Source organism: Phyllobates terribilis, unplaced genomic scaffold (assembly GCF_046119375.1).
Source record: "Phyllobates terribilis strain yellow unplaced genomic scaffold, ASM4611937v1 Scaffold_2__4_contigs__length_985480577, whole genome shotgun sequence".
Taxonomy (NCBI): Eukaryota; Metazoa; Chordata; class Amphibia; order Anura; family Dendrobatidae; genus Phyllobates; species Phyllobates terribilis.
Window position 1 is genome coordinate 307,888,420 of NW_027362762.1, and position 22,376 is coordinate 307,910,795.

Genomic DNA, 22,376 nt, shown 5'->3' on the forward strand with positions numbered 1-22,376 from the left:
CAGGGGCTCTCCAAACACAACATGGCGTCCGCTAATTATTCAAGCAAATTTTACAATCAAAAAGTCAAATGGCGCTCCTTCCCTTCCGAGCCCTGCCGTGCGCCCAAACAGTGTTTTTTCCCCACAAATTGGGTATCTGCGTGCCCAGGGGAAATTGCACAACAAATTTTGGCATTCATTTTTTCTTGTTACCCCTGGGAAAATAAAAAAAATTGGGTCTAAATTAACATTTTTGTGAAAAAAGTTAAATGTTCATTTTTTTCTTCCACATTCCAAAAATTCCTTTGAAGCTCCTGAAGGGTTAATAAAGTTCTTGAATGTGGTTTTGAGCACCTTGTGGGGTGCAGGTTTTAGAATGGTGTCATTTTTGGGTATTTTCTGTCATAAAGACCTCTCAACGTGACTTCAAATGTGATGTGGTCCCTAAAAAAATGGTTTTGTAAATTTTGTTGGAAAAATGAGAAATGGCTGGTCAAGTTTTAACCCTTATAGCTCCCTAACAAAAAAAAATTTTGGTTCCAAAATTGTGCTGATGTAAAGTAGACATGTGGGAAATGTTATTTATTAACTATATTGTGTGACATATCTCTCTGATTTAAGGGCATAAAAATTCAAATTTTGAAAATTGCAAAATTTTCAAAATTTTCACCAAATTTCCATTTTTTTCACAAATAAATGCAAGTGATATCGAAGAAATTTTACCACAGTCATGAAGTACAATATGTCACGAAAAAACATTCTCAGAATCAGGCGGATCCGTTGAAGCGTTCCAGAGTAATTACCTCATAAAGTGACAGTGGTCAGAATTGTAAAAATTGGCCTGGTCATTAACGTGCAAACCACCCTCGGGGCTTAAGGGGTTAAAGCCCATGGCACTGTGGCTAACCTCCCTAGATGTGGACGGAAAATAAAAATTGACGAGAGATTTCAACGCAAGATTGTGCGGATGGTGGATAAAGAACCTCGACTAACATCCAAACAAGTTCAAGCTGCCCTGCAGTCCGAGGGTACAACAGTGTCAACCCGTACTATCCGTCGGCGTCTGAATGAAAAGGGACTGTATGGTAGGATACCCAGGAAGACCCCACTTCTTACCCCGAGACATGAAAAAGCCAGGCTGGAGTTTGCCAAAACTTACATGAGAAAGCCTAAAATGTTTTGGAAGAATATTCTCTGGTCAGATGAGACAAAAGTAGAGCTTTTTGGGAAAAAGCATCAACATAGAGTGTACAGGAAAAAAAAAAGGCATTCAAAGAAAAGAACACGGTCCCTACAGTCAATCATGGCGGAGGTTCCCTGATGTTTTGGGGTTGCTTTGCTGCCTCTGGCACTGGACTACTTGACTGTGTGCATGGCATTATGAAGTCTGAAGACTACCAACAAATTTTGCAGCATAATGTAGGGCCCAGTGTGAGAAAGCTGGGTCTCCCTCAGAGGTCATGGGTCTTCCAGCAGGACAATGACCCAAAACACACTTCCAAAAGCACTATAAAATGGTTTGAGAGAAAGTACTGGAGACTTCTAAGATTGCCAGCAATGAGTCCAGACCTGAATCCCATAGAACACCTGTGGAGAGATCTCAAAATGGCAGTTTGGAGAAAGCACCCTTCAAATATTAGGGACCTGGAGCAGTTTGCCAAAGAAGAATGGTCTAAAATTCCAGCAGAGCATTCTAAGAAACTCATTGATGGTTACCGCAAGCGGTTGTTCGCAGTTATTTTGGCTAAAGGTTGTGCAACCAAGTATTAGGCTGAGGGTGCCAATACTTTTGTCTGGCCCATTTTTGGAGTTTTGTGTGAAATGATCAATGATTTGATTTTTGCTTCATTCTCTTTTTTGTTTTTTCCTTGCAAGCAAATTAAATGAAGATAATAATACCAAAGAATTTGTGATTGAAATCATTTTCAGGAAGAAACTGAGTATTATCTGACAGAATTGCAGGGGTGCCAATACTTTTGGCCACCACTGTATATTTGCGGCTGAACAGTGAGTGACACACTCAAACTGTTTTTTTTTAGATACAAATGGCCCAAAAGTGGTTAATACAGAGGTTTGAACCGTGGAACTGCAAAACCACACTTCTGTTTCTCTGGCCTACACCAGATTATTTTCAACAGATATATTTGTGTCTGAAAAATCAGGGAGACACTATTAGTTTTTTTTTTCCGGCAAAAAATGCCAAAAGCAGGATAATAGAGATTTTTTACCGTGGAACAGCAAAACCACAGTTATAATTTACTGGTGTATACCAGACTTTCCAGGGATTTAATCTGACTGCCAGATTAGTGTCGGGAAGTGAATTTTTCCTCAATGATGTAAACTGGCCTATACCGCATGTTTTTTTTTTTTTTTTTTGCCTTCCCCTGGATCAACGCTGCGGAATAGCTGCAGTGCACAAGAAATAGGCTGAACTGGATGGACGCTTGTCTTTTTTCGGCCTTATAAACTATGTAACTATGTAACTATGTAACTTTTTTGAATACATATATTTGCGGCAGAACAGTGAGCGACACATTCAAAAAACTGTTGTTTTTTACATACAAATGGCCCAAAAGTGGATAATACAGAGGTTTGAACCGTGGAACTGCAAAACCACACTTCTGTTTCTCTGGCCTACACCAAACTATTTTCAACAGATATATTTGTGTCTGAACTGTCACAGACACACTTTTCTTTTTTTTTTTTTTTTTTTTGGGGGGGGGGCACCAGAAGGTTATTAAGACGGGTATTTGTACAGTGTGAAGGAGGAAAAAAAAAAGAGCTTTTAGATGAAAAAAAAAGGATTTTTGCAGCGTTTGCTGGTATAACCACTGCATCTCCTATACAGCCTGCCTGCCTGCCTGCCTGATATCTGGGATGGATATTAGTCCTGAGAGGGACTGTTTGTTTGATCTGGCTGCCTTTAGAGACCCTACACTAACTATTTTGCAGTATATATCTCTCCCTAAATCAGCAGCGCTGTCCCTACACTGTCTGAACCCAGCCGTCTGTGTCCAAGATGGCGGCGCCGGGTTTTAAATACTCATGGTGACGCTGTGCGGCCAGCCAATCAATGTAATGCCCACAACCAACATGACTGCGGCATTACAGTGACTGGCTGGCAATCCCTGCATGTTCATTGGCTCTGTAAAGAGAGCCAAACATGCAGGGCGGAGACCCCAGCTCCCGCCCGAGTAACCCGGAAATGCTCGGTGCTCGCCAAACATCCCGAGTAGCGTGATGCTCGGGCGAGTACCGAGCAGTGTCAAGCATGTTCGCTCAACACTAGTACCTTTTTGTGTATTAAAGTCTAAAGCTTAAGCTTCTCCGTAAGGACTAAACGGTAGTTTGTGCATGTGACCTGAATATGGCCTTCAGGCAGTGAGTACATTGTACCTGAAAATGGAACGGATGAATATGTCGTCACAGAAAAAAAACTTCCTCACATAGCTCTATTGCCACAAAACTATCAAAGTTATGACTCTCAAAATATGGTGACGCAAATGATTTTTTTCAGAATATTTATTGTATAAAAGTAGAAATCAAACAAAACTGCATACATTAGATATTGCTATATTCGGGCTGAAGAACAGAATAAAGCAGTCACTTTATATTTGTTCTGCAAATGAAAAATGTAAAATTTAAAATGTAAAAAGAATAGCCAAATTTTTTCAGGTTTCTTCCCATAAAGCGTTTTGAATTAGGTTGTCTGTACCCCAATATGGTGTCACTGACAAAATCAAGTCTCTCCGCAAAAAAAAAACCTACACAGCTACACCTGCAAAAAAAACAGTAATAATTAAGGCTCCTGGAACATGACAATGAAAAAACTGACAATGAAGCATTGCAGTAGAGCTCCATTAAATGCTGTTATATCTTTTGAATCTAAAGTAATCATGTCATAAGAATGGTCATATTTACAAAGTCTGAAGTACACATTAACATATGGTTGCTATACATTAGTGTCATAATTCCCAAATTATCCTTTAACACGTTAGTTTATAAGAGTTGCCTATAAACTCTGGACTGGATTACATATGTGTTTGCTTCAATGTCGTGTCTCTATAATCCCTCCATTTTTTTAGTTTCTGCTTGTTTATGTTGTTAGAGTTATGTTATATACATACAGGTATTTAGAACAACCTAATTTTCAAAGAAAATCCCGTAAAAAGACAAAGCTGACATAATACCTTTAAGCCATGTAAATACATAATGCTACATTCATAAATGTATATAAAATATGTATATGTGCTGCATAAACAGGTGCAAACTAAACACATTCCTCTAGTTTGTCATGGTAAACAATGTTGAAAACAAAATTGAGATGTAATTGGTCATCTGAACATTGATATACGAACAGTTGTGTAAATATTGTAGCAAATATGCTTTTTAAGGCCAGTTTCCAATTTCACTCAGCAAAATTATTTTTTTTAATGCTCAAATTGTTTGTTTAAACAAAGTAATAGAACATGTGTAGCATCAAATGTATACTTATAACAACTGTGATTACACCATGTATTGTAACTATATGCCTGTAGTGAAAAAGTCTGTAACAAATAGGATGAGGGGGTTACTCATATGGTATGCTAATTAAATATGAATATGACTTTTCATTGATCCTTAACAATATTCTTCACATGACTAAGTTTATTAACATACCCAGGGTGTCCATGCTTAAAGGTTCACTGAGGGGATGACAAACTTTTTGATGGTATTCCTGCCCATGTGTTTGCTGAATCACAACGCTCAATGGAAGCTTTGTTTGCAGAATGGCAAGAGTTTTTGATTAAATTCTTAATATCACATTCACTCCTGCTATGATAATAGGATGCTGAATATTAGAACATTGTCAGGGTTTCTGATGGGCGCTATACAGTATAACTGTGTGAATTGTGAGCGAATTTCCAGTTAAATAGAGAGATAGGTTTAGGGAGTAAGCACTAGTTCTAATTGCAGCCCTTTTGAGGGCTAGGTTACAGCAGTTCATAGCACTTTTTGCCAGGCATGTCTGTGCCAGTGCTGTGCAAGTGTTTTTCACAGCATTTGGTGAAATGTAGCTCAGCCAATCCTTTTGGACCTAGTAGCAGTGTCTGGTAGTCAGCGGAGTAGCCCACCTGTGAAGGAAGCTACACCGCCTGAGTATCTAATTCTAATTTTTTACTGCATCTAACACTGGAAATCTTTTTGGGCCATGTAGCAGTGTCTCGTAGTCAGCGGAGTAGCCCATCTGTGAAGGAAGCTACACCGACTGTGTATCTAATTCTAATTTTTTTACTGCATCTAACCCAGTTAATCCTTTTGGGCCTAGTAGCAGTGTCTGGTAGTCAGTGGAGTAGCCCACCTGAAGCAAGCTACACCGCCTGTTTATCTAATAACAATTTTTTACTACATCTAACCCAGTAAATCCTTTCAGGCATAGTAGCAGTGTCTCGTAGTCAGCGGAATAGCCCACCTGTGAAGGAAGCTACACCACCTGAGTATCTAATTCTAATTTTTTACTGCATCTAGCACAGGAAATCTTTTTGGATCTAGTAGCAGTATCTGGTAGTCAGCGGAGTAGCCCACCTGTGAAGGAAGCTACACCGCCTGTGTATCTAATTCTAATTTTTTACTGCATCTAACCCAGGAAATCTTTTTGGGCCTAGTAGCAGTGTCTCATAGTCAGTGGAGTAGCCCACCTGTGAAGGAAGCTACACCGCTTGTGTATCTAAATCTAATATTTTACTGCATCTAACCCAGGAAATCTTTTTGGGCCTAGTAGCAGTGTCTGCTAGTGAGCAGAGTAGCCCAGCTGTTAAGCAAGCTACACCACCTGTAGATCTAATTACAAATTTTTACCTGTATCTAGCCCAGGCAATACTTTGGTGCTTGGAAGAAGTGTCTGCTAGTCAGCGTAGTAACCCAGCTGTTAAGCAAGCTATACCGCTTGTAGATCTAATTACAAATTTTTAACTGCATCTAGCCCAGGCAATACTTTGGGCCTAGTAGCAGTGTCTGCTAGTCAGCGGAGTAGCCCAGCTGTTATGCAAGCTACACCACCTGTAGATCTAATTACAAATTTTTAACTGCATCTAGCCTAGGCAATATTTTGGGCCAAGTAGCAGTGTCTGCTAGTCAGTGGAGTAGCCCAGCTATTAAGCAAGCTACACCACCTGTGCTTTGGACACTTAATTTTTTCAAAGGAAATGCTTCGGGCCCCCGGGACACTAAGTCAAGAGCATCGGGGAGGAGTCCCAAGTCAAAGGGGCTGGGACTGGCTGTAGCACGCCTTGCGGCGGACCGCCAAGCTCGATTCTTATAAAAGTTTTTTAACTGCAGCAGCTTTAGTGGACACTACTGAAGCTGGAATTACCACGGCTGCTGGCACCAGACTTGCACTCCAATAGTTCCTTGTAAAATGAATTAAAGTGTACTCATTCAAATTACAGAGCCAATTTAAATTACAGAGCTTAGACCTGCCTCCACCGCGGGGGGTCTCGACCCACCAGCGTACAGGCACCAGTATTGGGAGAAGGGGTCTGGCCGTCAGGGTTCACCACAGCTCTGGCACAAACCCGGCGACACGGAGGTCACACGGGCAGGAACGGCCTGGCCATGTCGGCTTCGCACTCCAGCTTAGTCCCTCTGTCCGCTCGCGCCCGTAACCTCAAAGGGATGCGCAAGCGGATTTTCTTCCCAGGGCTGTTCCCCGCCCAGCAGGAATGTGTGGGAGCTCAGGTCGGCCTTACACCGTACTCCCTTACCTCCCTCGCCCTCTTTCCTTCTTCCGTTCTCCATCTAACCCCTCGGATCTGTGGTGTCCGCTCTCCCTCCAGCTCTCTCCTTCTCACAGATGGACTACCGTGTGTATTCACACTGTGGCGAATCTTTTGGGCCCAGGCATAAGAAGTCGTCGAGGTAATGGATAATATGTGCCCCCTTAGAAACGTCCATGACGACCCATTCGAGGAAGCAACTAAATGCCTCAAATAGTGAGCAGGATATGGAGCACCCGATGGGCAAACAGCGATCTATATAGTAGGCTCCTTCCCAGAAGCAGCCCAATAGGCGGACACTATTCGGAGGCACAGGTAGTAAGTAACCGGAACGCCCCCTCAATGTCTGTTTTTGCCATTAGGGTGCCCCTTCCCAACTACCCGTCTGATTGCCTTGTCAAAGGAGGTACAGAATATACTGCTGTACTTGGTTCTGTGTCGATGTTGTCGTTTACTGACCTGACCCTTGGATATGACTAATGGTGGATTAGTCCGAATCTATTGGGTTCCGTTTTTGGCACGACTCCCAACGGGGATACCACTACGTCTTGTAAGTAAAGTGTTCTGAATGGAACCGCCATTCTACCTAAAGATATTTCTTTTTTTAATTTTCTTGTCATGACGTCTGGGTGTTGGTAGGCTGATTTTAGATTTTTACTCCAGCCTTTCTTGATTTTAGAAGGGCATTACATGCCTATATCTGCGTCTCCTCCTCCTTTTACTCCTCCACCTCTTTTCTTTTTGCATGACTATATGTACTTGTCACTTTTCCATGTGTTAGTTGTGTCTTCTGAGCAGTTTGTCATCTTTTGGACACCTTTGAAGGTGTTTTCTATGTGTTTTCTATGTGCTTCTATGTGTTTTTGTTTGCCTGCCATTGGTTTTAACGGTGTTCAACGGTGTTTGACGAACCGTTCGACGAACCGTTCGGCGAACTTGCCGGTGTTCGACGAACCGAACCGAACCCGAACACTACGGGTGTGGCTCAACACTAATTAAGACTAAGTGCCCACGAAGCAGAAATGCTCCGGATTTTTTCTGCATCTCACTGGCAGGAAAAATGCATGCAGATTTTACATGCTTTTTTCCTGCCAAGTAGAAGCATTTGTCAAGCGTTTTTGCATGCATTTCTGCATGCGGGTTATCAAGTGCTTGTCCAAGCGATTTTAGCATCACTTGGAAAAGTGCTTGACAACTTGGTCACACTATATAAATCCATGCAACCGGCATGGATTTATAATTTGTGACCGAGTTAATAGTTAAAAAAAGAATAAAAATGGTAAAAAAAAAAACAACATTATACTTACCTTCCGATGGCCCCCGGTTTCCTCAGCGATGCGTCCTGGCTCCCCGGCAGTTCGCGATGGTGTAAAAGGACCTTCCATGACATCATTTAGTCGGCGGTCACGTGACCTGACACATGAGCCAGGACGCATCGCTGAGGAGACCGGGGGACATCAGAAGGTAAGTATAATGTTTTTTTTTTTTTAATTCTTTTTTAACTACAGGTACAATGGTACCCAGGTCTGGAGTAGAGTCTCTTCTTCTCCAGACCTGGGTACCATCCGCGCATTGAATCGCTTAATATCCGCACGTGTACATGCTGCGGATTTTTCTGCAATGATAATCCGCAGCGCAAATTTCCGCAGCATGTGCACGGCACATGCGGATTATCATTGGGGACCATGGGGCACGTATTACCAAGCATTTTTTAAGTGTTTTCTCTGAGGAAATTCTGTGGCAAAAATGCTTGAAAAACGCATAGTGGGCACGCAGCCTAAGAGATTGATACATATGATATATAGTTTTATCATGGGTCACTAAAAGGAACCTGTCAGGTTGCACATGTAGTACAATATGTGAACAGCATTATGTAAGATAAGGAAAAGCTGAGCAGAATGATACATATGTTTGTTGGAAAAAATCAGTATAACTTTTATTTTATGCTTTGAAATCTCTGGTGTTTGCATGAATATGAGTCCAGTCGATGGCCTACTGGACTCACATACATACCAGACTGACCACGGGACTCATATACATACCAGACTGCCTACAGGACTCACATACATACCAGACTGCCTACTGCACTCACATACATACCAGACTGCCTACAGGATTCACATACATAGAAGACTGCCTAGTGGACTGCCTAGTGGACTCGCGTACATACCAGAGTGCCTACAGGACTTGCATACATACCAGACTGCCTACAGGACTCGCATACATACCAGACTGCCTACAGGACTCGCATACAGACCAAACTGCCTACAGGACTCGCATATATACCAGACTGCCTACAGGACCCACATACATACCAGACTGCCTACCACGGGACTCATATGCATACCAGCATCAGGGATTTTATTGAATAAAATGCAAAGTTTACTGAAAGTTTACCCACAAAAAAATGTTTATCAATCTGACTAGATCCTCTTTCTCTATACCATCCTATGTTCAGATCAGATCACACACCATTGTAAACAAGACAGGTTCCCTTTAAATAATAGGACGTATTTTTTACAGTAAGTAAAAAGATTATAATATTTTGCCTTTTTAGAAAAAATAATAATTTGATAGTGTTTTAAACAGTTACTGTGCAGAAAACGATCAGATGAAAACTACACATCAGCATGTAAAATTACAATTTCTGATTCATTAAGTCCTTGGATCACGTAGCAAATCTCTAGTGCAACGAGAATGCTGAGCCCCATGGCAACAGGTCAGAAAGATCAAGTGGTGATAAAGGGAATGCCTTTATAAATTATCTATCAACCAACCAGAGAGGAATGACATTTTAAAGCCTTAGATTATAGCAACATACAAAACAGCCCTCTCTTCACTGAAATTTAAAAGGATTGCATGCTTTATTTTATCTCAGTTCATGCTAAGAGGCGATAACAATTGAAAAGTTACATTCAAAATGTCTGCCTGATCCAATTTTTATATCCTATTACTTTTTATTGACTAGTTATACAAGTGTATCTTATATGCAATGTTCTTATTCTACTTTCAGATATCACAAAGTTTTAAATAATATTTTGCTCCAAGAACATTGAGAAGAAATAAATCAAACCTTGTTTAAACATTTTTTTCTCTCTGAATCCAGAACAATGCATAGCATATTGGTTTGATAAAATGGATTTCCTTCTGTGCATTGTTATATGCCGTATTCTTTTAAAAAAATATATTTTGTACAATATCTCGTTTAAATATTTTAAAAAATGGGAATGTATTTTTATATTTTGAGGATTAAAAAAATCAAATTTTAAGCGTTATGTGCCTGATTCATTGTTGCATTTGAGTTTTTCACTTGATTTTCATTTACACCTTCTTCTTTTAACTTGTGCCTTTTATTAAGTCTATTTTATGTGGTTGCCTGGTTTGTTTTATATTGACCATTGTTGTCACCCACTTGGATCCAGCAAAGGACACTCTAGTGGTTGATGTTGGCTCCAAAAGTGATGATTGTGCAATTCAGATATTATAGAATCGCTGAATAGGAATTGGCTCAAAATCAATGTTATGTCTCACCTGGTGAGTTAGATTATTGAGTATTGTGGTCTGTATAAGCACATAGAATTCAGATCAGATTGATGATGTTGATGCAACAGGGTGACTTGGTTGAAACAATGGAGCTTGTAGAGGCTGGAGGACAGCTGGAAGAACAGTGACTGTAGAGGCAGGATGATATATGGAGATAGAGAGTCAGAAGAGACTGGAAACTCAGTGTAGGAAGATTGATGTAGCAGAGTCTGATCAGAGCAGAGTAATTTCACAAATGTTGCAGAGCTGAGATGGTCAATCAACACACAGAAAATTAGGATAGAGTGCTTTTGGCCACATTCCAACAAGACGTGTCTGGCATTGCTCAGTTTTCTTGTTCGGCTGTATGCAAAACATATACTTTCAGTCACACATCCGCCTGCTCCCAGCACCGGAGAATCCTGCCAGTGCGCAGTGTGCACTGTGTGAGGATTCACAAGTCTGAAGTCACACAAAGTAATGATAATAATAATAATAATCTTTATTTTTATATAGCGCTAACATATTCCGCAGTGCTTTACATACATTATCATCACTGTCCCCATCGGGGCTCACAATCTAGATTCCCTATCAGTATGTCTTTGGAGTGTGGGAGGAAACTGGAGAACCCGGAGGAAACCCACGCAAACACAGGGAGAACATACAAACTCCTTGCCACTGCGCCACCGTGCCGCCCAATGACTACAGAATTGAACCCCAAGCCTGGTCAACCAATTTAATGAGTAGGCTGCTGGCCATTTCAGAAGAAGACATGGTTTTCTACATAGCACCACATTTCTTTCATTTTAGCAATTGCTGCAAGTATCAGCAGATTTGCCCCATTTACCCCACTTACTCCAATCAGCAATAGATCCTCACCTTATACAAATAATGCTATAATTAGATTACTCTTAAAGGTTATACAGAAAGTCTGTCAGTTTTAATTCCAGGAAGAATTTTTTATTCAAGTATAATTTTTCAATAATTACTCCATCCAGTCATTGAAAGGTGAAGAATATCACAAAGAATACTGATGTCCTAGCTATTTTTTTTTTTTTGCACTGACAAACAAAATCTTGCTAAAATTCACATTATTTGACAAGTTATATAGTTTATAAAAATAATTTTATTTTTTTTTCTTGAATTTATAAATAAAATATGAATCCATTTGCCCCTGACTTTTCATGTATACACTGGTTTCCTACTATCATATTTCTAAAATGACCTAAAAGGTGGAACTGTTTCATGTTTGTACTACTCCATATCATTCGAGACAAAGAGCTGAAATGTTTTGGCTGGAAACTGAAACTCATGCCGTACTAAACTAGCATTCTAACCTCTCATGTATACTTAGCATATAATGCTAGTAGCCATAGATTAGATAAATTCCAACCAAATGTAAGTTTGCTTTGGATTAAATGTTAAATTTGACATTTCAGGATATTACTATTGACTGCAAATGGTAAGTTTTCCAAGAACCATTTATGGGATAAAGTATACTTATACAGGACTTTTCAGACATGTAGATTGTGGTTACAACAGCACAGTCTTCCTTTCGCTGACTGGTGCAAGTTTCAATGTCAATGCACATGTCAATTTATCTGAAGAAATATTTGGTTTATGGAAATATGAAGAGAGAGACGTCAGCATGTGATTTAGACCTTTGATGAAGCTCTCGTTGATGTGCTCTACAAGACCCCTCTAGTGGTCAGACACACCTCAAAAAAGCCTTTTTATTAGCATTTAATGTATTTAATTTTGAAAGGATTAGATGGGGAAATGTTACAATAACCAAGTGAAGTCAATATGAATTCCACATCTCCATACTTCACTTATCCAGATATTATTTCTCATTATAAAATAAAAGACTGCTTCTTGAGGCAAAAAAAAATCAGCATTTTCCCTTAGCTACCAGACACTCAGATTTATGGCTGCTGAGTGAAGAAAATTAATAGTTTGTGGTTTTCCGCTTAGTGCATTCAAAAGATCATACCAACTTTCCTGAAGCAAACCATGCTGAGTCACATGGTGCAGGCATTTCGGAGTTTTCCTTTGCTCTATTTTTTGCCTCTGTTTTTATAGAGCCCTGCTGTTTGGTTTGTACAATATATTACCATGCTTACGTTTTGTTTTCATTTCTCACATTTATGACAGCAGTGAGTCATTTTCTGCTCATATTAATGTAATATATTTTCAGAATTCATTTGCTTGTTGTCACTGTTGATTTTATGAAAAGCTGCTTTATATTAAAGCCTGCCTGCCTTTAGCTTTTGAACGCTATAGGTTTTTCTTTCTGAATTGTGGGGATTCTTTATGTTCTTAAACCGAGAGACTTTAAGCAGTAATCCTTATCACTATCCTTGCTGTATTTAATTTCAACTGTGCAGTTTGGGGCTAAGGATCATGCGATGGCTAAATTAAAACCCAGTTTCACTGGTGCTGATTTTATACATGTAGTGACTAAATGAACACTTAGAATTTTAGTTCTAAATCTAGGGTAAATTTAGCTAAAATAACTGCTCATTAAATCCTTTTTCTGTCCAAGATATTACACAAACTTGGCCCAAATACCTTGGGTGCACATATTCTTGAAGACTCATGAGATTGTAAACAGAAATCTTCCAGCACTTTCTCAATTAAAATTAAAACTTCATTTATGAAAAAGTTCAGGAAAGATGTTGCACTCACTTACACATTTCAAACATTTTCATTACTGGTACAAATTTCTTTATATTTAATATGGTTTGCAAAAATAACGCTTTCAGTCCAATTTTTGTATAAGAAAGGGAATCTTTTAATAATTTTGATATTCATTACATTTATGTAGTGATGGGCAAGCACTAAAATGCTTGACTGCTCGATGCTCAGGTGGAGCAAATTGGAATACTCGGATGCTCGACCCGAGCAATGAGCCCAATCAAAGTCTATGGGAAACTCGAGCATTTTTCAGGCGGCTCCCCCCCGGCGGTCTGCAGAGGGCCTAAAAATTGCCCAAATCGATGGGAAAAGTGCTCAAATGACATGGGAACAGCATGGGGAAGACCCCTGGAAGCATTTCTGACTCCCGGGTCACTGCTGTCAACAACGATGTCAGAGGTATTACGCCACTTTTACGGACTCAAAATAAAACATACAAAAACTAAACCAAAATGGATTTTCCTGGGAAATATGTTAAGGAACATCCTTTCGAGGGTAATGACTTATATATAAGGCAAAATAAATAACCTAAAACAAAAATGCTCCTCCACATCTTGGGCTATGGTCACACGAAGCGATTTTGATACGTTTTTGCTCTTTTGCATTGTTTTCAACCGTGACAAATGCATTCACCAGGAAATGTCATTTTAACATTTTACAACCTTATCTGGCCATGTGGTGTGTGAGACATGATCAGACACATCCTGTTTCATTTATGAAGGAGGGACTCTGAAAGTCACAAACACTATTTTTATAGGGCCATCAGAAGGCCTTTACTATTCTTAAAGGGCCAGCAGTCGGCCCTCGATATTCTAAGAGAGCAATCGGACGGTTATGCTTTGTTGTTCCTATTACTAAAGAGTAGGTCTCCTGTACTGTTATTGCATATGCAGTGAGTGGCAGATCTGCCCAAAATTTGGACGCACCCCAATACCCCTTTGAAAATTTGGACGCACCCCAATACCCCTTTGAAGAGACTTAGAGGAGGGCCTCCTGAAAACAATGTTTCCATTATTAGGAATTGGGTCTCCCATACTGTTTGCCTATGCAGTGAATACAAGGGCTGCCAAAAATTTGGACCTACTCCAATGCCTCTTGGAAGAGACGTAGAGGAGGGCGTCCTGAAAAAAATGTTCCCATTATTAGGAAGCGGGTCTCCCATTGTGCTTGCCTATTCAGTGAATGAAAGGGTTGCCAAAAGTTTGGAGACACTCCAATGACCCTTGGAAGAGACGTGGAGGTCAGAGGGCCTCCTGAAAACAATATTCCCATTATTAGGAAGTGGGTCTCCTATAGTGTTGGCCTATGCAGTGAATGCAAGGGCTTCCAAAAATTTGGAGGCACTCCAATGCCCCTTGGAAGAGACGTAGAGGGCCTCATGAAAAAAATGTTCCCATTATTATGAAGTGGGTCTCCCATAGTGTTGGCCTAAGCAGTGAATGCAAGGGCAGAAAAAAAAAATTGGCAGGCACTCCAATGCCCCTTGGAAGATATGAAGAGGGCCTCATGAAAAAATGTTCCCATTATTAGGAAGTGGGTCTCCCATAGTGTTGGCCTATGCAATGAATGCAAGGGCTGCCAAAAATTGTGAGGCACTCCAATGCACCTTGGAAAAGACGTGGAGGAGGGACTCATAAAAACTGTTCCCATTAGAAAGGAGCAGGTCTCCTATGCTTGTAATGCCCATGCACTAAGTTTATGGACTGACAAACATTTACCTCTGGGGCGTATACATGAACATACTGTATAAAAAATTTTTTTTACGGACATCATAAACATTCTTTAAAAAATGATGTGGGTGTTGCATCATGGACCACGGTCACCCTGGTGATATGGTGGTGGAGGATGAGGATGAGGAGAAGGAGGAGGACAAGAGCAAATGGCCAAAATCAGGAAGCATATATCAATGTGTGGGAGTGAAAAGGTACATGGGAATCCACCTCCCCAAAAAGAGACTGTTTTTGTGTTTGTTATGCTGCTATCATTCGGTGATGTTGAGAAGTCTGTCCCAATCTAGCCCTTGTTCATTTTTATAAGAGTCAGCTTATCAGCATTTTCAGATGACAGGCGGATGCGCTTATTAGTTGTTTTTCCACCAGCGGCACTAAAAACCCGCTCTGATAAAATGCTAGCCACAGGGCAGGCCAGGACCTCCAAGGCATAGAGAGCCAGTTCATTCCACGTATCCAGCTTGGATACCAAATAATTATAAGGCACAGAGGAATCACGGAGGATGTTGGTACGGTTGGCAATGTACTCCCTCAGCATCTTCCCAAACTTTGCACTCCTTGTGAGAGTACCCCACGCCTCAGGGCCTGTGCAATGGGAGGGGCTGATAAAACTCTCCCAGAGCTTTTACAGTATTCCCCTGCCTATGCTGGATTGTAGTTGTGTCTCTCTTGCCTGTACTCCTTGGTTGTCCAATGAACTGTGAACTCTTCAAAAGCGTTTTCAAATGGGAATTTTTTTAATAGTTCCGCAACAAGGGCCTTCTGGTACTGCCCTATTTTTGTAGACCTGTCCACCTCAGGAATAAGAGATATAAAGTTATCCTTGTAGTGTGGGTCTGGAAGTGTCACCAACCAGTAATGACTGTCACCCAAAATTTTGAGAAAGCGAGGGTCACGGTAAAGGCAGTCAAACTCAGCCATGCGTGCCAGACTGCTAACAGGCAAGACTTCTGTGTCCTCACCAAGAGGACAACTGACCATGCTCTCCTCCTCCTCCACCTTCTCCTCCTCCCTGTCCTCAGTCCATCCACACTGAGCAGACGATATGACAGTTGTGCAGGTATTACCATCTATAGGGCAGGAAACTAGCTCCTGTTCTTCATCCTCCTTCTCTTCCTCATTGTCACCCAATCCACGTTGGGATGAAATGAGGCTTCGCTGTGTGTAATCACCCTGTATAGTTCCTTGCTCCATCTCATCGTGCTCCGCCTGCAATGCATCCTCTTTGGTTGTGAGCAGAGAGCATTTCAGAAGACAGAGAAGCAGGATGGTGATGCTAATTATGGCATCATCGCCGCTCACCATCTTGGTGGAGTCCTCAAAGTTTTGGAGGATGGTACATATGTCTGACATCCATGTCCACTCCTGAGGTCTTATGTGTGGAGTCTGAACTGAATACCGATGGCCTTGTTGATGCTGATAGTCAACAACTGCCCTCTTCTGCTCACAAATCCTTCCAAACAGCTGCAGTGTAGAGTTTCAACATGTGATGACATCACACACCAGTCGGTGAGCCAGAAGCTGCAAATGCTGCTGAAACACGCCAAGGGCTGCAGAATCAGTAGCTGACTTTCTAAAATGGGCACACAGGCAGCGTACTTTAACAAGCAGATCCGGCAGCTCCGGGTAGGTTTTGAGAAACCACTGAACCACGAGGTTAAGCACATGAGCAAGGTTCCGGCCATTGTCACACACGACCATGCATGGCTACAGGTTCAGCGGTCTCAGCCACAGATTTGCCTGCTGTTTTAGAGCTGTCCACAACTCTTCAGCATTGTGCGGTTTGTCTCCTATGAATATTAGCTTCAACACAGCCTGTTGCTGCTTGGCTGAGGCAGTGCTGCAGTGCTTCCAGTTTGAGACTGATATGGTCATTTCGGAGATGGAGGCTGAAGAGGAGGAGTAGGCTGAGGAGGATGAAGTGCAGGAGCTGTAGACTGTCAGGACAACCCTGATTGACCCTAGACCCGCAATCCTTGGTGTCAGGAGGATGTCTTCCGTCCCAAGGTCCGACTGGGTCCCAGCTTCCACTATGTTAGCCAAGTGTGCCATCAGCGAGATGTACCGTCCCTGCCCACAAGCACTTGTCCACGTGTCTGTGGTTAGGTGGACTTTCCCAGTAACTGCATTGTTGAGGGCACGGCTAATGTTGTGGGACAAGTGGTTGTGTAATGCGGGGACGGTACACCGGGAGAAATAGTGGTGGCTGGGGACCGAGTACTGAGGGACGGCCACCGCCATCAGGTTGCAGAAAGCTTCCATCTCCATGTGCCTAAAAGACATCATTTCGAGCGCAAGCATGCGCGAAATGTGTGCATATAGTATTGTGGCCTGTGGGGCGTTGAATGCGTATTTGCGCTTGCATTCCAAGGACTGGGGTAGGGACAACTGAACACTGCGCTGGGACAACGACGTGCATGTGCTTGCTGATGGTGATAGCTGAAAATATGCAACGACAGATGCAGGGTAGGAGGCATCTTCACTAGTGTTGAGCCACCCCCGTAGTGTTCGAGTTCGGTTCGGTTCGTCGAACACCCGTGTGTTCGCCGAACTGTTCGTCGAACTGTTCGTCGAACACCTTCGAACACCGTTAAAACCAATGGTAGGCAAACAAAAACACATAGAAACACATAGAAAACACCTTCAAAGGTGTCCAAAAGCTGACAAACTGCTCTGAAGACACAATTAACACATGGAAAAGTGACAAGTACATATAGTCATGCGAAAAGAAAAGAGGTGGAGGAGTAAAAGGAGGGGGAGACACAGATATAGGCATGTCATGCCCTTCTAAAATCCAAAAAGTGAGAAGCCGACACGTTCAGTCCGCTCCTGCCCGTGCCACCTCCGTGTCGCCGGGTTTGTGCCAGAGCCGCGGTGAACCCTGACGGCCAGCCCCCCTCTCCCAATACTGGTGCCTGTCCGCTGGTGGGTCGAGCGAGCCCCCCTGTGGTGGAGGCAGCTCTAAGCTTTTTAATTTAAATTGTCTCTCTAATTTGAATGAATACACTTTAAATCCATTTACAAGGATCTATTGGAGGGCAAGTCTCATGCCAGCAGCCGCATAATTCCAGCTCCAGTAGCGTCCACTAAAGCTGCTGCAGTTAAAAAGCTTTTATAAGGATCGAGCTCGGCTGTCCACCGCAAGGCATCCTACTGCCAGTCCCAGCCCCTATGCCTTGGGGTGCCTCCTGAGGCTCTTCACTGAGTATCCCGTGGTCCCGAAGCATTTCCTTTGAAAAAATTAAGTGTCAAAACTACAGGTGGTGTAGCTTGCTTAACAGCCGGGATAATCCGCCGACTAGCAGACACTGCTACTAGGCACAAAGTATTTCCTGGGCTAGATGCAGTTAAAAATTTGTAATTAGATACTCTCGTTGGATGCTGAGAAAGCATTCCATATAGTCTCCTGGCACGCCATATATGATTCTCTTAAAAAGCTTGGGGTAGGGGTCTAGGGGACCCTTTTATAGCCAAAATCACGGCCCTGTATCGCAATACGTCACCTAGGCTGAAGATAAATGGAACTGTATTACCCTGAGGGCTCGGTTGCTACAGAGGTATTGCACCTCACCCAGAGGTGTGATATCTCACTCTCAGGTAAGGATGGAGTGTGGATCAGGACCCGACACCTGCATGCATTACACCACATTGCCGTGGGGCAGGGCGACCAATATGCCCCTAAGATGGGCACGACAGTCCCTGTCCCTGGCTGGAGTGGGGGGAGGGAACACTGAGGAAGGGGAACCCTGTAGTGCAGGAGCAGGGAGGAAGCAGTTCCTGGGTGCATTGAGAAGGGAGTATAAAAGGTGGGCACCATCTTAGTTCAGTGCAGAGAAGTCTGAGCAGAAGTGGCAGGGAGCAGGGGCTCTGCATGAGCTCTGCTCCGGAGGCGGGCCTAGTAACAGAGGCCCAGGCCTGGAAGAGGGAGAAGGAAGGAAGAGGAGCGGAGAAGGATCCAGGAACGAGGAATGAAGGGATCCCAGGGGTGCGGACGGGCGAGTCGCCACCGCACACCCGAATCCACCTGCGTGGAGGGTAGAGGCCAAAGGGGGAGACCGGTCCCCGAAACTAGTGGAGGCAGGAAACGACCCTCAGCTAGAAACCGGAGGCTGTGACATTTTATGTGGCGCAGCCCCTCGCTACACCCGCTAGGAAGGCACCACATAGGGTCAGGGAAACTGGCGCCAAGTTTACCAAGAGGAACCCCGAGGCAGCCGGACAGAAGGGTTGGTAAGAAAGGCCAGACAAAGGACACACAAAGGGGGTCCTGTGAAGCGCTCCAAAGTTATCTGGGAGTTGTCTGAGCCCCTCACCTGGTGAGCACAGTACGACGTGGGCAGCCGTTACCTGCAGACGTGGTCTGGATAATAAGAACTGTGAGTAAAGGCCCTGGACTGCATCACTGACTCTGTGTCGTTACTGCTGCTGCCCTGCACCATCACCCCCATCCTCCGCATACACTGCCCTGAGGCTATACTCCTCCCGTGGGGAGTTATGCTACGCTCTGCTGCACCCACAACACCAGCCTCAGCGGTCTGCCTGGAGCGGCGGTTCACTCTGACCGCAATCCACGGATGGCGTAGTCGGACATTTAAACATCAAAACCACATAAATAGTTCCGCCACTGGTTTGACCGCCCTGAGCCATGGAACCGGGTCGCCGCCACGGAGACTACAACCACCAGCATCCACCAAAAAGGGTCCGGCTCCGGGTGTCCCAAGGCCCAGGGGGCGCGTCAGAACATTTTCATCACCTTTCACAATCACCAATGGGACAAGGCAGGGATGTTCTCTGTCCCCTCTCTTATACATCCTAGTGACGGAGCACCTGCTCTCATCAATTCGCCATAACCCCAATATTAGGTGGATTGAGGTGGGAGGCACCGAGTACAAGTGCTCTCTATTTGCTGATGATGTTCTAGTATATATCACTCAATCACATATATCCATCCATGCTGTTATGGCTGAAATAGATCACTTTGTTACATGGTCAAATTTTAAAATCAATGCAGCGAAGTCTGAGGCCCTCGATGTCTCCCTCCCCAAATCCATATAGGATTCCATCCAGTCCAACTTTCCCTTTGCCTGGCCCTCACAGGGTATCAAATACTTAGGAATTCCTATTCATAGAGACCTCTCCCATCTATGTTATCTTAATTTTGGGCCCTTTATTGAACAACTCCATACAGATCACGGTTGGCAAGTTAGAACTGTAAGATTCACTACGTGAACCACTGGTGTTTTGTGGAAAAGCACATGTACACTGTGTTCCAAATTATTATGCAAAAAGTGTTTAGGAGTGATAAGGGAAGAATTTGTTTGTTTGTCAGTTAAACTCATTGATGGTGATGTGTGTCAGGGCTCTTTATATCACTGTAAGCAATTGCAGACACCTGTGCTAATTAGTTTGGCAGGTGTGTCCAATGAAAGGCAAGACTACTTAAGAAGGCTGTCTCACATTATTAAGCAGCCTACATTTTCTGCCAAAATGGGAAAGAAAAAGGATGTGTCGGCTGCTGAGAAGCAACAAATTGTGGAGTGTTTAGGTCAAGGCATGACTACAATCAACATTGTGCGATGATCAGGATGAAGTGTCTTGGCAATCAAGAAGTATGCAGCTGATTCACATTACACACGTGTGCGTGCTGATAAGGGCAAATTGAGGACTCTTTCCTACAAGTAATTACGTCAGGTTAAAAGAGCAGCGGCAAAAAAGCCTTGTCATAGCAGCAGACAAGTTTTTGAAGCTGCTGGTGCCTCCAACGTCCCCCGAACAACAAGGTGCAGGGTCCTTCAGAGGTTTGCAGCTGTGCATACGCCATCCTGTCGACCTCCTCTATCCACTTCACACAAGCAGAAACGGCTCCAGTGGGCCAAACATTACATGAAGACTGATTTCAAAACTGTTTTGTTCATGGATGAGTGCCGTGCAGCGCTCGATGGTCCAGATGGATGGAGTGGAGGATGGCTGGTTGATGGACACCCCACGCAAACACGGCTACAGCGCCAACAAGGAGGAGGTGGAGTAATGTTTTGGGCTGGAATCATGGGGAGAGAGATTGTCGGCCCCTTTAGGATCCCTGAAGGCGCTAAAGATGAACTCCATAATGTATGTGGATTTTCTCAAACAGCACTTCCTGCCATGGTTCAAGAAGAAGAACCGTGTATTTCACAGCAAGATCATTTTTTTGCATGATAATGCACCATCTCATGCTGCACATAAAACATCTGCATCTCTGGCTGATATGGGCATAAAAGGGGAAAAACTTATGGTGTGACCCCCATGCTCCCCTGACCTCTACCCCATTCAGAACCTCTGGAGCATCATCAAAAGGAGTGTCTATGATGGCGGGAGGCAGTTCACATCTAAGCAACAGCTCTGGGAGGGTATTCTGTCCTCATGCAAAACAATTGAAGCAGAAACCATCCAAAACCTGACAAATTCAATGGACGAGAGAGTTCAGAAGCTCCTTTCGAACAAGGGGTCCTATGTGAAAATGTAACATCACCTAGAATAAAGTTTTGAGTTGAAAACTGTTTGATTTCAGTTTCTAATAACCTGCTAATGCTTATAATTTCAAAAATGACCATTTTTTTGGTCTTTATTAAAATGAAAAGGTTGATCGAAAAGTTTGGCGGATCTAAGAGTGTGGCAACCCAGTAGTCATGATTACTTCGAATTCTGACAATATGAGGGTCATGATGCAGGTAGTGCAGCAAGAAGGCACTTATGTGTCTTGCGCATCTCGGAGTCCCAAAATTATTTTCCGGGCTAGATACAGCTAAAACTTATTATTAATTTTAAATCTGGTGGAGCTTAGTATAGATGGCCTAATAGGATCAGTGCTGCACACTGCTACAAAGCCCAAATTATTTTCCAGCCAAGATACAGATAAACATGATTAGTAATTTTAAATCTGGTGGAGCTTATTATAGATGGCCTAATAGAATCAGTGCTGCACACTGCTACAAAGCCCAAATTATTTTCCAGCCAAGATACAGATAAACATGATTAGTAATTTGAAAGCTTAAAACGGTTGGTAGGGTGATTTTAACCAATCATCCATCTTTTACTCTCCCCAGGATGACACAGGGGTAGAAAAGTCGTTTCGGATCCATGATTTGATCATCTTTATGAACGTGAGTCTGTCTACATTATCAGTGCAGAGCCGCGTGCGCTTATCTGTCAGCACACCACCAGCAGCGCTGAACACACGTTCAGACAGAACGCTGGCTGCGGGGCATGACAAGATCTCCAAGGCGTAAGTGGCTAGCTCCGGCCATTTATCCAGATTGGAAGCCCAAAAAGAGCAAGGGTCCAGTGACACAGTCATGGATTCAATGTTTACTTTGAGATACTCCTGTACCATCGTCTCTAGGCGTTGACTATGTGTCAGACTTCTTGTCTCCTGTGGCCTTGCAAAGGATGGGCTAAAAAAGTGGTGAAATGATTGCGCAAAATTGATGTTACCAGCAGATACTGTGGTTCTGTTATGGTTTGAGTGCTGAACACTTGACGGTCCCACGGTTGGCAAGTTGGAACTGTGAGATTCACTACATGCACCACTGGTGTTTTGTGGAAAAGCACATGTAAGATTCTGCAACAGTCTCTGCTGATACTCCTGAATGCGTGCATCCCTTTCTATGGCAGGAATAATTTCTGCAAATTTACTTTTGTACCGGGGATCTAACAG